Raw genomic sequence first — 16,983 nt, forward strand, 5'->3', positions numbered from 1 at the left:
TATTTTATTGGATTTTTTTTTAATTCGAGAGTTAAAAAGTGTCTTTTGTAAACATTTGCTCAACTTTTACACCATTTCAAAGAGTTTTAAAAGAACTAAAGAGAGTTTTTTTTATCTATTGAAGGAGTTACAATAATATTCTCTATTAGTCTAATATGAAGTTGACCATATTTATTTCAATTGTGTCATACATCTGCCTAAAATAAAAAAAAACATGGAAAATTTAATGTACCATAAAATATATCTGGCAGGATAAATAAAAAATAATTAAAGATTAAATTGAAAATAGGTTTAAATATAACCGTTTTTAATGAGTAAAAAATCAAACGAATAAAAATACTAAAAGAATGATAATATTTTTGAGACAAAGATTCCTCAAGTAAAATAAAACTAAGGATCAGACAACAAGAAAAACAAACTTCTATGCTAATAAATAAACTAGGAGTTTGTGCGACTAGACACTTGAGATTTAGTGGAAACATTCCTAATGTGAAAAATATTAAACAATATATAAAAATATTAAAAAGGAGCATAAATAATTTGTGCCTAAAAAATATTTCATTAAGTGGAATTGAGATTTGTGTTTCCTAAAATGCTATACACAATACACAATTTGAATGAATCACACAAATAATAAATAAAATAAAATAAAATAATAATAATAATAAATAAATAAATAAATAAAATATATATATATATATATAATTAAGGTTGTTATAAGGGAAAGTATATTGGAGATCTTAGTTTCGGTTTGGATTGAGGAGGAAATTTGTGAGGATTAGAGAGAATGAGTGAGAATATGTGAGGTTGTTTGGATTGAGGGATGATAGAGTGAATTGGTGAGGATGATTTATTGTAAATTTACAAATTTGTCCTTGTTATTAAAAAATATTTGAATAATTAATTATGATTATTTTTGTGTGTAGCGAAAGTAAGAAAAAAAAATCAAGGATTACAAAACTAAGGACTAAATAGAATAGTGAATATAAATTTTTTAAGTTACCTAATAAACTATAAATATTTTCGTAATTTAAAACGAATATGTATTTTAGTAATTTAAATCGAAGATGAGTACAATAATGATGATAGATAAAGATAATGAGACAGGACAAAAAAACTCATCCTCATTCGTGTATATAGGGATGACAATGCGGGGCAAGTTATGCAGGTTGGCCCGTAGTCCGCTATCAAAAAGTGCAAGACGATTTTACTAATCCAATCCACTGACCAACTTAGGGTTGCCCCACATAACCCGCAACCCGCACAGGCTAACAGTGGAGTGGGGCGGGTTCACCTACTGGCCTGCATAAGTAAAAAATAATAATTATTTTATTTTATTTGCAAAACAAAACATAACCCACTTACTCATTATTGTAATGTGATCTTTATTTTATTTTATTTCAAAATAAATAAATTTAATGCACTAAAAAATGTAATGTTTTATTTTAATCATTTAAATGAGTTAATATTAAGAGTTAATATTGGATCTAGTTTTAAGGAAAGTCTTATATTTAAAATTTGTTAATAAAAGAAATAATATAAATAAGAGATTTCAATAAGATACTCTTTAAAAAATTAGTCATTTTTATTAAAATAATTGTAGCAAAACTTTGTTTTGATAAGATACTTTGATACATTTACATACATATAGAGGGAAAATAGATGCAAAACAAAACTTTAATTATTTTTAATCAAACCTTCTAACAACCCTCATACTTGAATTCATATTTTTACCTTAATTGAATAAATTGAAAGATAGATAAAAAAAATTAACTTTTCAGCAAAAGAAATAGGTTTTTTTATAATTAATGAAATTTTATTTTATTTTAAATTTTTTTTTCTTAGACGGGCTAACCCACAATTTTGCGGACTACCTTTTATGCCGAACGAGCCAATGAAATGAACCCACATTTCTTACACAGACAAGCCAATCCAACCTACATTTTACAGGCTCAACGCGGGACAAACGAATCTGCATGGTCATCCCTACGCTACATAATTTAAAAAATCGAGTATTACTCCTATATATATTCATATATATAGTTAATGTAGAAACTTCCTCATCAAAATCAAAACAAGGTTTGAACAATACCTATCAAGGCGAATTTACTTCTCGTTCCTGTATGAGATGGGTAATGCCATGTCACCTATATACTCTTTCAATATTCTTGCCGTTGATACAAAAAAAATACTCTTTCTCTACTTATTAGGTGAATTTGGTAAAACATTATACACTATATGTGACTCATCGTATATAGTCTTCTAACACTCATTTAGGTGAATTTGGTAAAATATTTCATCTATTATATATAAAATTTTGATAAAATTTATCGATATAAATTGGTTAATTTATAATTTATTCATAGAAAATCATTTCATTGGTATAATAGGCTTCCATCTAGTTTATTCTTAGAATTTGTTATGAATAAGTATAATCTACATATGTATCGTTTTTTTTAACATATGGGTTTTGACCTAGTCTCCCCATATTTTTGTATTTTATTTTTTTTTAGTTTTTTAATAATATTTTTTCATATGATGAAGGATGATTGTTGTTACTTGAAGTGTTAACCTAGCCGAGATGTCAAGTTGCATAGTGATGTCTAACATGAAAGTTTTTATAAAAAAAAAACTTTTATAATAATTTTAAGATTTTAAATAAACTATTTATATTAACATTTTAAAATAATTTATCAACAAAATATTTATTTTCTAGTATATTATCTATAAAAAAATAAAAATAGGTTTAAATCATATTTATAGTTATAACTTTTGGATTATTATTTTATTGTTACGTTTTTTTATTGATTTAATGTTATACTTTTTTAGTATTGTTTTAGTTATTCCATTATTTATTTTTATTTTAATAAATACTTTTTTTTGGAAATAATAATTAATTTTAAATTATAATTAAGAATATTTTTTTACATAAATATTACATTAAACTTATTTATCTATTTTTTTAATATAAAAAATTAAAATATAATTTAAAAAATATTTATTTATTTAATATTAATTGATCGACATCATATTCTTATTTATTATTTTTTACAACTTTTAATTTAGCTGATTACCTAATTTCACCAAACCTTTTAAATGAGTTTTTTATGCTTTCAATTTTTTAGCTAATTTTATCAATAATAGCCTAGGTTTACAAATATTATAATCTTAGATAGCTGATTAAGGAACACGCATAAGCATTTTTTTTTTATCATACTTTTAACTGTTTTTTATTTACTTTTGCTAATTTATTTGTAAAATGGGTTAATGAAAATCTGATGCGACCATGCTGATACTTAAAGTCGCGACATATGATAATATGATAAGAGTTTTTTTGTTTGTGCTAATCAGTGTCATAATCCCAAACAAAACACCACAAACGTTATCATAGCTTGTAGTTTCTCGACAGAAACATGACTTCAAGTTAAATCTCAACATGTCATTCCTAATACTTTGTTAAGACATCATGATTTTCAGTTATTATTTTGTTTGAGATTTATTAAAAAGTGAATTATAACTTTATAAAATTGATTTATACAGTGTTATTTATATCCACTCATATATTAATATATGAAATATTTTTATTTTTAGTTGATGAATGAGCTTTAACAACTATGGATTCGATAACGATTTGATAATAGATGACTTGATAAATTTTATTTAGATAAAATTTAATTAATTTTAATATTATATTAAAAAATAAATGTTAAACTTAATTTAATTTTACATAATTAATTTTTAAGATTCACTTATATAATATAAAATACTTTTTTATATTTAGAGGTGGGATTTCCAACTAAATTTAGGAATTCATGCAGTTGATATACAACACATTCCACTTCTTAAAAGAATAAAATGTTCCTCTTGGCTGTAAAAATACACAATTTATATTGTTTGTTTTTTCAGTAAATTAGATATTAGAAACACGTGCTTCCAAATTGATTGATTTAAAAAAAGAAAATCTTGAAGTTGAATACTGAACTTTATGACCAACCTGATGAATTATTAAACAATAAAAGTGGTGATTGAAAGGATCCAAAGAGTTGAGTGATGGCAAAATTGACATTGAGCACATATGATATATATAGAGTTGGAAGAGAAAACAAATGACATGGTGGAATAAGTGAAAGGTATGTCCCCATGTGTGTGGGACCCTTTGGCCATAGAACCATTGTTTTAGGGTCCACCATGAATGAAGAAGGTAGGCTTGGAGGTAGTGGTGGGGCTAATGTCAGGTGACTCAGTGTAGGGTCACACCTTCTAAGGTAAACTCACCATGACTTAACACTTTTATTTCAAATTATATTATAAATATAGGTTTCCTAACATAATCATCAATAATAAAATTCTATTAATAATAAATACATTTAGTTTTACACAAACATAAAAGCATCTACTTACTTACATGACATTCATACTTTTATACTCTTTTGTTACAACTTCCCTGAATCCTAGGTAAACACTTTTTTATCCTACATATCTTAGTCATTTTTATTAATCATACTCAAACACACGTGCCCCATATCAATCTTTTGATTAAATGTTATCATAATAATTTTAGTAAATTATTTATATTGAAGTTATACGAAAGAAAATAATATAGAAAAAAGTTATAGAAATAAATATTTTTTTTTTACTTTTATAAAATTATAACTATACATGATGAGGATGATTATTATATAGTAGGTATTTTTTTACAAATAATAAAGTCATTGAGATTGTTGATTAACATTTATAACGTGGTTGTGAGTGTTTAAAATATTTTTTTTCATTAAGATGACATAAAAGTTAAATATGAAAAAAATACAAGAAAGGGAATTTTAAATTTAATTTAACATTATAAAATTAATTTATAAGATAAGATTTACATTTATTTATATAATATGAAATATTTTTATTGTTGATGTAGAATTTTTAATACAACTTTTTTAAGTTGAGATTGTTAATTCAAGTATGAGAATATATATTTTAAGTAATCCAATAACGATTCGATATTAAGTGATAAATACAACCAATTCTTGTTAAATAATTTTAAAATTATATTAAAAAGTAAACTTTTAAACCTAATTTAATCTTATAAAATTAACTTATGATTTTTAAGATAAAATCTTAATCATAAAAGTAAAAGAATTATAAGGGAGAAGTATATAAAGATTAGGTTGGCTCAATTTATAGATTATGCAAGCACCAAATTACTTTTCTATCCTTTTACCCTATTTAAAGGGGATTCTTTCTTGTAAAGAGATTTGCTGTCTCTTATTCCCTTTGTTAAGTTTTAGGTCATAAAGTTTGGGAATTTTCGATTTAAGCTTTATCGAAAGGCAAAGGTTACCCAAATGCTAATGAAACCAAAGTGTTCGGAAAAGATATCTCCCACTATGCTAGTAATACGAAATTAGAGAGGGAACCAACAACAAGCTTTTCTTTGTGGACCATCTTAAAAACAAAAAACAAATATTTCCTGCGGAAAGATGGAAGATTCTTTTCCTTTCATGTAATTAATATATCATACTTAAATACTTTCACAAACCTAATCAACATTAACAATACTCAGCATTGCTGTCTAATGCTGGCTAATAACTAATAAATAAATCTGATTACAATTTTCTTTTTCTTAAAATTATCTAAATTTATTTGGCATATCATTATAAAATCATACATTTTAGGTGTTAATATTTATAATAATTTATAAATATTCTATTTCTTAGATTCACGGACACCATCTTCCAAATCTTAAAGATATTAATGAACTTAAAGTTACAATATTATTAACATTAGAAAGAAATGCTAACTTATTCCTAGTTTTGTATATATAGAAATTTGGATTGAATATCATAAATTTTATAGAAAAAATAGATAATACATTTATCATGAGTCAATTATTACATTTAAGATATTATTTATTTTAAAAAATAAAGTTTTATCACTTTTAAAAAATTAAAAAAATGAATATATATTTATATTATTATTGATTTCAATTTCTAAACTATGTAAAATTATTAAATATATCGAAATAAATTATAAAGTTATCTCCAATAAAATATCTAAAAATGTATATATAAGTATGGAATACCAACCCAAATTTTGAGGTCTATTAATATTTTATAGTTTACAATTATTTATTCGACTCTAGGAGCCACCTGTCGGTGCAGTATACATTATTGGCACTTGTACATTTTAAAACAAAATATTGGTATCTTTATATGGTTAATATATAAAAGAATTAATCAGATGAAAACTTAATTTGATTCAGTCTATTATATGACTATATAATATAATTATTAAATGATTGTTTTCAGCATCAAAATAATAATTTTGTTATCCTTAATATGATTTATAATTGGATGTGATTTAAAAATTGGTATCTGGATAAATTTATGAGCAGTCTTTTCAAATGTGGAAACCAAAATTGACAAGGCATGCCAATAGGCAAAAACGAACATTGCATTGTGAAGAGGCTAAATTGAAAGAAAACAATTTATTACGAAAGACAAAGTTGTAGCCAATGCTTTCTTTATTCTCGTGACCATTGCACCAACCAAAGAGAGTTCTAGTCGCAATCAACTTCTACAAATTTATATTACATGCAAAACAATTCATTTTATTTCTTTTTATCTGTTAATTTCATCTTCATTTATTAACTCAATTTACTACAAAAAATAAAAATAAAAATCCTTGTGTTGTCTTCTCCGCATACCCAAAATTATATATCACATTAATTTCATCACACTGTGTTTTTTAAGTGATGCATTTGATATGAATTATTTTTTGTGAGGGAAAAAGTCTAAGCCTAAAATATATCAAAAGTCTCAATGAAAAATTGTGTTGACATGTTACATATATTAAAAGCTTATTGTATTAAGGTAAATGATTTTATGGGGTTATTGACAAAAATGGGTTATTAAAAGGAAAAAGGAATGTGATATTTTAGAAGAAATTAATTAATATGATAAAAAGGGAAAATATTTGTTATTCTTGTTCTTTATATATTTGTCCGTCGCTGACTTTATACGCTTTATTATATTCTTTTTCTATCGATACTTAAAAAAATGTGTTTTTACTATATTCTGTATTCTTAGGTGGGTATTTAAAAAATGAAAGTAGGCAAAAAACTAAGAAAATAAAATAGTTGGTCCTTCTTGGTCTGTTGTGACTCTTGAGATATGAAGATGGCCATAAAAAGTATGACATAATGAGAAGGGAAAAAAAGAAAGAGTGAAGTCATGCATGCCTCATCTCATGTATCATCCCATGCCCATGACATGACCCTTTTTGAAGTCAAAAGTGAAGAGTTGGGTGCACACACATACACCACACGAGAGGCTCATGCTGAAAGTACCCCTTGCAAAAGTACCCCCTTAGGACTGAGAGGACACAACATCAACCATTTCACTATTTAACATGTAACTTTATCCAATATTTTAAAAGAATGTAATCTCATCTCTTGTTAATATAATTAGATCAACAACACATAGCTTAAATAGTTGATATCTCTTACTCATTGTACATAAAAACTATATTTTGCTACAAAACTAGCAATCAAAATTATATGGCAACAAAAGTTCTTCCACCATTGAATTCTTCGCAAGTTCTCTAAAGATTATTCATTTTTCAATCCTCCAATACAGCTAAACTAAATTGAACATGCATCAATCTAATTCAATTGAAGCGTTCACCATTAAAACATGTGTTTACTGATTTAATCAATACCCACTTTGTTCCATGCGTATACTTAATGGGTATGCTTATCTCCTCTCTCGTGAATCATGCGCCTAAGAAATTAATTAGAACAATACAAACTAACTAAGAAACCAAGCTTTAAGACAAGGAAAACTTTCAATCATGCGTTCAAGTACAATCTCTCACAAAAACCAATTTTCCAAGAGATTAGAATATTAAAACAACTATTATAGAGAATTACAAATGAAACTTTTATTGACCCAAAACCTCGGAACTCAATGAGAAATTACAAAGGAATGAACAAAAAAGGTTTAGCCTTCCATGCGAAGGCAAAACAAAAGAATTACAAAGAAGAAAAGAAAACTAGGTCTAGAATTTGTTTGCTTCTCTAAAACGCGATCCAAAAACTTGTTTCTTCATTCCTTTGAAGTCTCTTTTATAATCTTCTTTTCCTTGAACTAAATCAAATTAAAAATCTGCCCTATGACATTGTTTTACAATTATCAGATATTTCCTTTACTGTTTCAAATTATTAAACATATATCTTCATTCCCAAATAGTCTCAGATTTTATTCTTGCTTCCCTTCCAGGAATATTGTTTCCAATTTTCTTCAGATTTATGCATTGATTGTAATTGATTCCAACATTGTTGTGAGAGATATTGCAGATTTAATTCTCTAATTCTTTATTTAAGAATTTGTTTCCGGTTTTGATCCAAAAGAAACAACTTAGGTTAAAAATACAAAATTAACATAAATAATAATAAATGCTCAAATAAACCCAATTAGAAGAATATTAATTAAAACAATAGATTTATTAATTATTATAGTCCAATAATCTATGATTAAAACAATTGAGTGTGAATAAATATATGTTCATCAAAGAGTTATACCCGAACTTTCAGTTATAACTTTTAGCTTAATAATAAACACTTGATCTAATAATTGATATCAAATCAAAGTCACGAGTTTGATTCTCTTAGTTAATTATCATTTCCACTTATCAAATTCAATAAAATACAACAACACAGTTTTCAATATTTATACATATTTTTTTTATTTAAATAATATTGCAATCATAAACATTTATATCAATCTAATCATCAAATAATATTTAAAATACCTTCAAAAAATAATTAAACCACCAGAGGACATAACTTCAACAAATATCTCTTTTATTAAGCAACACTTAGATGATATTGGACCACTACTTAATTGAAGCATGGACAAAATACACTAACATCAAATGTTTCTTCCTCGTAGTAATCCTTATCATATAATGAAGAAAACATTTAATGGATGGTAGGAGAATAGAGTTGCATCAACACCTGCAATGGTCAATAAGTATATGAGTGTGTACAAAACATTAATATTGTGTTCGAAAAGACATAGAAGAAGACCACTAAGAAGAAAATTTGGAAGAAATTATCAATATTCTTTAATATTCCATGTTGGTGTAAACTAGATGTTAGATACTATATAGATGTGATGCATGTTGAGAAAAAATGTTTGTGATAGTGTAATTGAGACATTTCTCAACATAAATAAAAATAAAATAGATGAAGTTAAAGCTCGATAAAATATAGTTAACATGGGTATACATTCTAAGTTACATCCACAATTTGATGAAAAAGTGTTTACTTTGCCTCCAGCTTGTCATACTCTTTTTAAAAAAGAAAAACAAAACTTTTCTTAGTGTTTACATAGTGTGAAAGTGTCACAGGAGTACTCCTTAATTGTTAAGAGCCTTCCATCTATGCAAGAATTGAAGTTAGTTGGTTTAAATCTCACAATTGTCATGTGTTTAATGCAACAACTTTTGTCAATAGCTACGGTTGGTTTTGTTTTCAATTCCATTTGCAAGAAAATAATAGATCCTTAAATGTTAGATGAGTTGGAAAATGAAGCAGTCACAATCTTGTGTTAATTGGAAATGTACCCTTTTAAGAGATACATGAAGATATTGAAATGATATGTCAAGAATCAATATCAGTAAGAAGTTTCAATTGTCTAAAGGTACATTGCAGAAGAACTTAATGAGTTAAGTTCGGGACATATGCCAAATATGTGAATTAATAGGAATTCATAATACTCAACATGATGGGAGATATGAAGATAAAGGTGTTTGAAATGTGAATATTAGAAATATAAGTCGAAATGGACCAAACACATTTGTACATATCAAAACAACACACCATTTGTACATTCATAACACTAATGAGTTATCCCCTACATTTTGCAACACATTAATGAAATCAAAGCAACACACTGCGAGATGAATGAAAAATGAACATTGAATGAATATAACAAGACCCTTTTAGCTTGGTTTAAGAGAAATGTTTACAGTGAACCTAATGTTTCAAATACACTATCAAGATTTGGACATTTCGACTTATATTTCCCAATACACCTAATATGTATGGTCCGATGTAAATTTTGGACATTTTTAACTTATCTTTTCATACAAATTTATGTCGTACTTAACTTAAAATATAAGTTTTTATGTCAAAGATTTCGTCCGACATAAATTTATGTCATCCACATCCACGTTGGATTATTAAAATACATAAAAAAAAAATCCTAGATAGCAGATGTAAAAAAACTTCTTTTTCACTAGTGATTATATCCTTACTCATTATTATGTGAAAAAATAAATATTTTTTAATTTTTTAATTTTGAAATTGCTGAGAAATAAAACCATGATTTTTTTGTTGAGAAAGACAAAAACATGTCATATTTATAGAAAATAAAAAACATATTCAAACATATTAAATACTAGAAAAAATATATAGTTGCTATTGTCTAAAATAATTTTTATTACAAGAATCCTTTTATGAAGTTTTAGTTTAATTTTTGTAGTTTTTATTTTTAATGTGTCATGTCACTTTCACTCTTTTTTTTCTAATTTTTATTTAAATAGAAAGATTTTATGACATTTACTCTCTTGTTAATATTTTATTTTATTGTTGACAAAAATATATTTTTTTAAAACAGGAAAATAATTTTGTATTTTTATAACTAGGAGTCTTATTTAAAATTATGTTATGTTAACTTATTTGAATGAAAAAGTTTTATAAAACTGATGACTTAATGTTATGATCTATTGTGTGGTCCTGCAGTGAAGATGCTCTAATGAATCTGATGATAATAAACATATAGTTATTTTGATAAGGATAATTTTGAAATGAAATAAAGGCAATTGTTTTGTTATCCGAGTAGTATTAATCTATTAGGAATCTCTCTCTTTTCATCCTAACTTTGCTTTACTCTTTTTTGATGAATGAGAGTATAAATTCGCAATGGAAACTTTAGGAAGAAAAACCATAAGATAAAAAAATGTGCATGCACGAATCACTCACATCCACGCACAATATGCTTTTGGGAACTTTGTTATGGGATGAAGAATCCACACAACTATTGTATGGATCAAAATTGTACAAGGACCATATAACATAAGTACATATAGTTTCAACAATCCTTCATCACAACCATTCATTTACTAAGTGGAAACTTTCCAAAGATACTTATTTCTTCAGAATTTTCCCTTAACTGCATGCTTGCCAAGAAAAACAGAGAGAAAGAAACAAAACTGAAAAAGATTGTGCAACCCAAAGTAACAACTCATTTTTAGGAGGATCATTATTCCTACTGTGTTCGATAAAAGCCTCTGAATACTTTTGTGAAGGATAAGTTTCTGTGCTGGTTGTTAATGCTAGATGCAAATCTCATTTTTCAGATCACAATCAAAACTTTTAATAATCAAATTTTATTGGTATAATAGACTACCATCTAATCTGTTTTTAGAATTATTTATGAATAAGTATAATCTATGTATGTATTGTTTTTGTTAACATATGAGTTTTGATCTATTACTTCATATTATTATATATTTTATTTTTTTAATAATATTTTTTTATGTAACGACAAATGATTGTTGTTACTTGAAGTGGCAGTATAGTTGAGATGTCAATTGCATAATAATATTTAATATAAAAAAATTTATTTAAAAAAATCAAATGAAAAAAAACATTCATAGTTTTTTAGGAATTTATTATATATAATAAACTCTTGTTATTAGATGGTAATTTAAAATTCTTTTATGTAATTTATGAAAGATTAGCAATCAAATTACTATAAAAAAGAATATAAACAAATTTTTCAAAATAGGTTGAAGATGTTAAATTCACTAGATATAAAAACAATTTAGAGTATACATCTCACTTTATGTATAATTTTTTTAAGATTAAATGAGAGTTCAAAATTATTTTTTAAATAACACTAGTTTAGACAAACTTCTTTCATTAATACTTTTAGGACAGAAAAATAAAATAAAAAAGATGAATTTTTCTATAAAAAAAAAATATATCCACATTTTTTTTAAGGATGTGCACGTGTTAAGATTGATAATTTGGAAAAATTATAACAGAGAACTTATACGAGAGCTTATGCATAAGATAATTTAGTTTATGAAGAAGTTTATATTATTTTTTAATTTTTTCATAGAAGTGATTCTAGATAAATTTCTCCAATCATACTCTTAGATGAAATAATAAACGTGTGTCAATAGAGGTCAACAGATTAGATGAAATATAGTTTTTAGAGTAAAGTACATTAGCTAATTATAATTTTAAATAACAAAATAAGTCCTCATTATAATTGTAGATAATATTTTTATTTTTTGAGAGTTCATATGAAATGTGAAAAAAATAGTTAAAAAAAGGTTTTAACTCATAAGTTAATTGCTAGGAGACCTATTTCAATGCGTGTGAATTGTTATAAACTTCATGATATAACTCCTGTAAAAGAAATTTATAAATTAATTAGATGTTGAGTTTTGATAAAGACAAAATGTTGAAATAAAGTCACTAATATCGTTAATTGATCTGTGAATAATTACATATTAAGATGTAGTTAAAATTAATAATCACTCCATCCGTAGACAAGGTACAATTTAAAGATATCCATTTCTAAACTTGTTTGTAATAATCGTTTGGTATTGTTTTCTTATAAAAACATTTTCAATTAAATTTTTTTTATAACATTATTGAATCAAACAAGCGATATATAATTATGGATAAAAATCATATTTTTTTATTATAATATTTGTTGGTGCAAATAGAAATATATAAAGCAGTTAAAATCCATAATACATTACATTTTTAAATGATGGTATTGTCAATAAATATAATTATTCTTGAATTTAATTTTAACTTCTGAATACTTTGAAATTATTTACATTACCATTAAAGAAATGAAGAGATGTCAACAAATATATAATTAAATTAGTATTTAAAATAAGACGACAAACTCTGGTGTGATAATTTAATCGGTATTACTGTATTAGAATATCACTTAAAGTCTTAAACTTTAATATAACATTTAATTAATTAAAAATTGAGTTTTATTATAAAATTTCATTATAATCGTTGACTTAACTAACAGTTGTGATAAATAATGCAACAAAAAATTGTTAGTTTCTTAGAGCATGCATATCACTATATTATTTATTGGTTGAATGATAATATTTTATTTTAAAATATCACCAGGCATGGGGTACTACGCCACATCTTGGATAAAAATTATAAAGAAAAGAGAAACATTGCTTATTTTGCATACAGTTTCCACTTTTGAAAATAAATTTATACTGAACATTATTTATTTTAGTAACATTATTTTCATAATATTATTCCTTTTCAACCACATTAAATATCTTATAGTAAATTTCTTTCTTTCTCTTCTTCAAAATATATTAACGTCCCTTTCATGACTTGTACTTTATGTAGAATAAGAATTCAATATCTACACTTTATAACTTTAAGCAACTAGTTCCAATGAAAAAAAAAACTTTGTTCTTCCATATATATATATATATATATAATATATACATATATATAATATATATATATATATATATATATGTGTGTAAAAACAACTTGCATGCCAACATAGTATTATAAAGTAATGAAATAAAAAAAAATTAAGTTGACTCAATCAATCTATATATATGTATACCACTCCTTTGTATTATTTATTTTTTTAAATTTTAAAAAATTATTCTTAAGTTTGTCGAGTGAGTTTGTGTTATTTATTTTTCTCCAAGTCAAAATTATCTACTATCAATGGTTGTGCATCATCACATAGAATATATTACATTATTAAGTAATTAAAAAATATTTTTAGTAGTACGTAATCTGTGTTTTCAATTATTTATGATATCGTAACTGAAACATGAAAAAAAAGAAAACAACATTATAAAGTTGATCCGACTCAGATTTAAAATTATTTTGAGTTATGGGCCTTGTTGATGTTAATTGAAGAAGAACATCCAATAAGAAAAAGTTAATAACTTACTGCACCCCTCAATTTAACCTGCACCCCTAGAAATTCTGAAATACCAAATTTATTCTTGCAAGTTTTATTTCAAAGATGAAACCTCCATGGAAGAGCTTGGGCTTTGCTGGCTGAAGGTGGTGGTGGAGGCAAGGGATACCTCAACGAGGGGTGGTGGATGTGATGTTATGTTATGTAGAAGCACGGGCAATTGGTTTTAGGTATGAAGTGGTGATTTTTTTAATAGTTTTGGGTCAAATGGAGAAAATGGCATTTCTAAAAATCGAAGTCCCAAAAACACTTATCGAATAGGCATTTTATAACGTGTTTCTGGGACACACCAGTTTCACTCCAAAATTGAGTTTCTAAAATAGAGTGGTACATTCTAGAATAGACAATCTGTAATAGTTTTTTGTTTTTAGCATTGTATTCGAGAGTCATCTTTCCAAAATTGGCAAACACCAAACACCACAAAATTCTGGAATTGAGAAATGAATTTCGGAATCCAAAATCGATAACACTTAACATGACTTTCTAGAATCTAATTCAGACAGAATTGCATTTTCCAAAAGTTATCTTAATTATTCTAGACTTTGGATCTAGAGTTCATTTTTCCCAATTATGGAATTGAATTTCTGGAATGTTTAATAACAAATATATATATAAAAAAAAACGAACCCTTATACAAGGAAAAACATAATCCAACAACTACAAGGACCCTCCAAACCCATCAAGCAAAAGCACCAACCACACTAGAACTTAAATATCATTAAATAACCAAACGCATACATTCCAAAGGTTCCAAACACCAGCTGGAAAAAGAGATCGAATTAGTGTTAGATTTTGCAGAAATCCAAGATCAAACATTTACTTGCATCAAAGTACAGACTTCAGACGCGTCAGCCACTTCCCTATTAAAAATAATAGAGTTTCTGTGAATCCAGATTTCCCCCACAACCCCAACCCAAATTGTATTCCACATTTCATTAATCGAAGCAGAGGACGTGTTCATCCTGAACTGGGCAAAATTTGACATAGGGTCATTGTGAGACACGAACGACACTCCCAGTCACTTATAACAGAAACACCATACCCGCCAAGCAAAACTGCAGTCGAAAAACAAGTGACGGTAGGACTCTTCCTCCTTTCCACACAAACAACACAATGAACTTTCAACCATCACCCCTCTTCTATCCAAATTGACCCTAGTAGGGATCTTATTCTGCATCACCCTCCAAGCCGTAAATAAAGCTGAAGGTACCGCTTTACAACTCCGTAACTTACTAAAAATCGGAGAAGGATCCACCTCACAATCCCTCCTAATCAGAGAATAAGCAAAGTTAACTGAATTTTTGGAATGTACTAAGTGTGATTTTCTTTTTAACATGTATTGAATTTTTTGCAAAAGTGCAAAAGTATTATGGTATGAGAATATTAGATGAGGTTGTCTAGAGCTAGATAATGTATTAGATAATGAATGTACATAAATGTAGTTATGTTATATAGATGAGGTATTTACTCAAAAACTATTTACATATATAAAGCATATTTGGTGAATAAATTATGAAATTGTCATAAGTTTTTTAAGATACACTAAAAAAAATCAAGAAATAGAAATTAATTTTAAAGACAAAAAATAATGAGTTCTTATAGTGACTAAATTAGAGATCATTTTAGGAATTAAATAAATTTTTGGTTTCTAAATTAGTTTCTATTATTATTAAATGGTTTCTAAATTGGTATCTAATTAGCAACCAAGGATTTGCTACCAAATTTAGAATCTAAATAATTGGTAGTTAAAACATTGATAGCTAATTAGATACCAATTTATAAACTATTTAACAACAATAGAAACTAATTTAGAAATCATTTTTTTTTAGTTTCTAAAATGGTCTCTAATTTAATCACTAAAACAACTAGTTATTTTCGTCAATAAAATTTGGTTTCTATTTAATGATTTTCTTGTAATGATATTTACTACTCATGATAATATCTTGAAGTAGGCAAGAAATGTTATATTTGATTTTGACTTTGTTACTATTATATTTAAACCAGATAAATCGAATAAACAAGAAATAAAGACATAAGTATTATCATGAAGTTGTGAGAGAAAATATAAATACATAGTGATGTAAAAAAGACTTTAGTAAAAGTGAAAGTTAGAAATGTGATTGTCGTTTTATATTGATAAATCGTCTATGAAAACTTCGTTTTCACAACTACCTTTTGCCACATCACATCTGGGTTTGAGGGTTGTTTTGGAGTTGGTTTTTCATTAATCTATTAAGACCCAAAGCGGGGGAATGAATTCTATAAATAAAGGAATTCCAGTAACCGGAATGCTCTAATAAAGGTCCTGGGAAACTTCTCACCTAAAGCATTCACTAAGTAACTTAAGAACAAGTACAATTTTATTGATTTACTTTGAAAATAATTTCGCTTTAGAAAAGGTTTTTCCCTAAAAATATATAATATGGATCCAAGACTATGTGATCAATACAGAACAATATAGTCTAATTAAACAACATTAACTTGTTTTAGTTATCAATAATATAACTCTGCTTCAGTAAGCTGAAATTATTTAAGTCACTCTCCTGAGATGAAAAAGGTGACAATTTTTAATACATAAGAAGCTTACAACATATAAGATTGTTGTCATTGATAGGATCGTTAGCTGTCAGGTACAAGTGAATTGTGAAAATATTATATGACATGTTTTAATTTTCTTTTTCAAAATTAAGCTTTTTAATTGTTATAATACATAATGCGTTTGATTTAATTTCGGAGCTTAACCAATGTTTCATCAACAACTTGCATTTACAGAAACAAAATAAAGAAGAACTATATGAAATCAAATACTTATTAAATATATTTTTGGAGTATGATCCTTGCAAGAAATAATTTTAGTTAAACTTTTTATCTTTCAGCATAATCAAATCACTGAAACACTTAAGACTATTGTCGTATACTAGAT

Source organism: Phaseolus vulgaris, chromosome 7, assembly GCF_051622355.1.
Source record: "Phaseolus vulgaris cultivar YP4 chromosome 7, ASM5162235v1, whole genome shotgun sequence".
In the NCBI taxonomy this organism is placed as follows: Eukaryota; Viridiplantae; Streptophyta; class Magnoliopsida; order Fabales; family Fabaceae; genus Phaseolus; species Phaseolus vulgaris.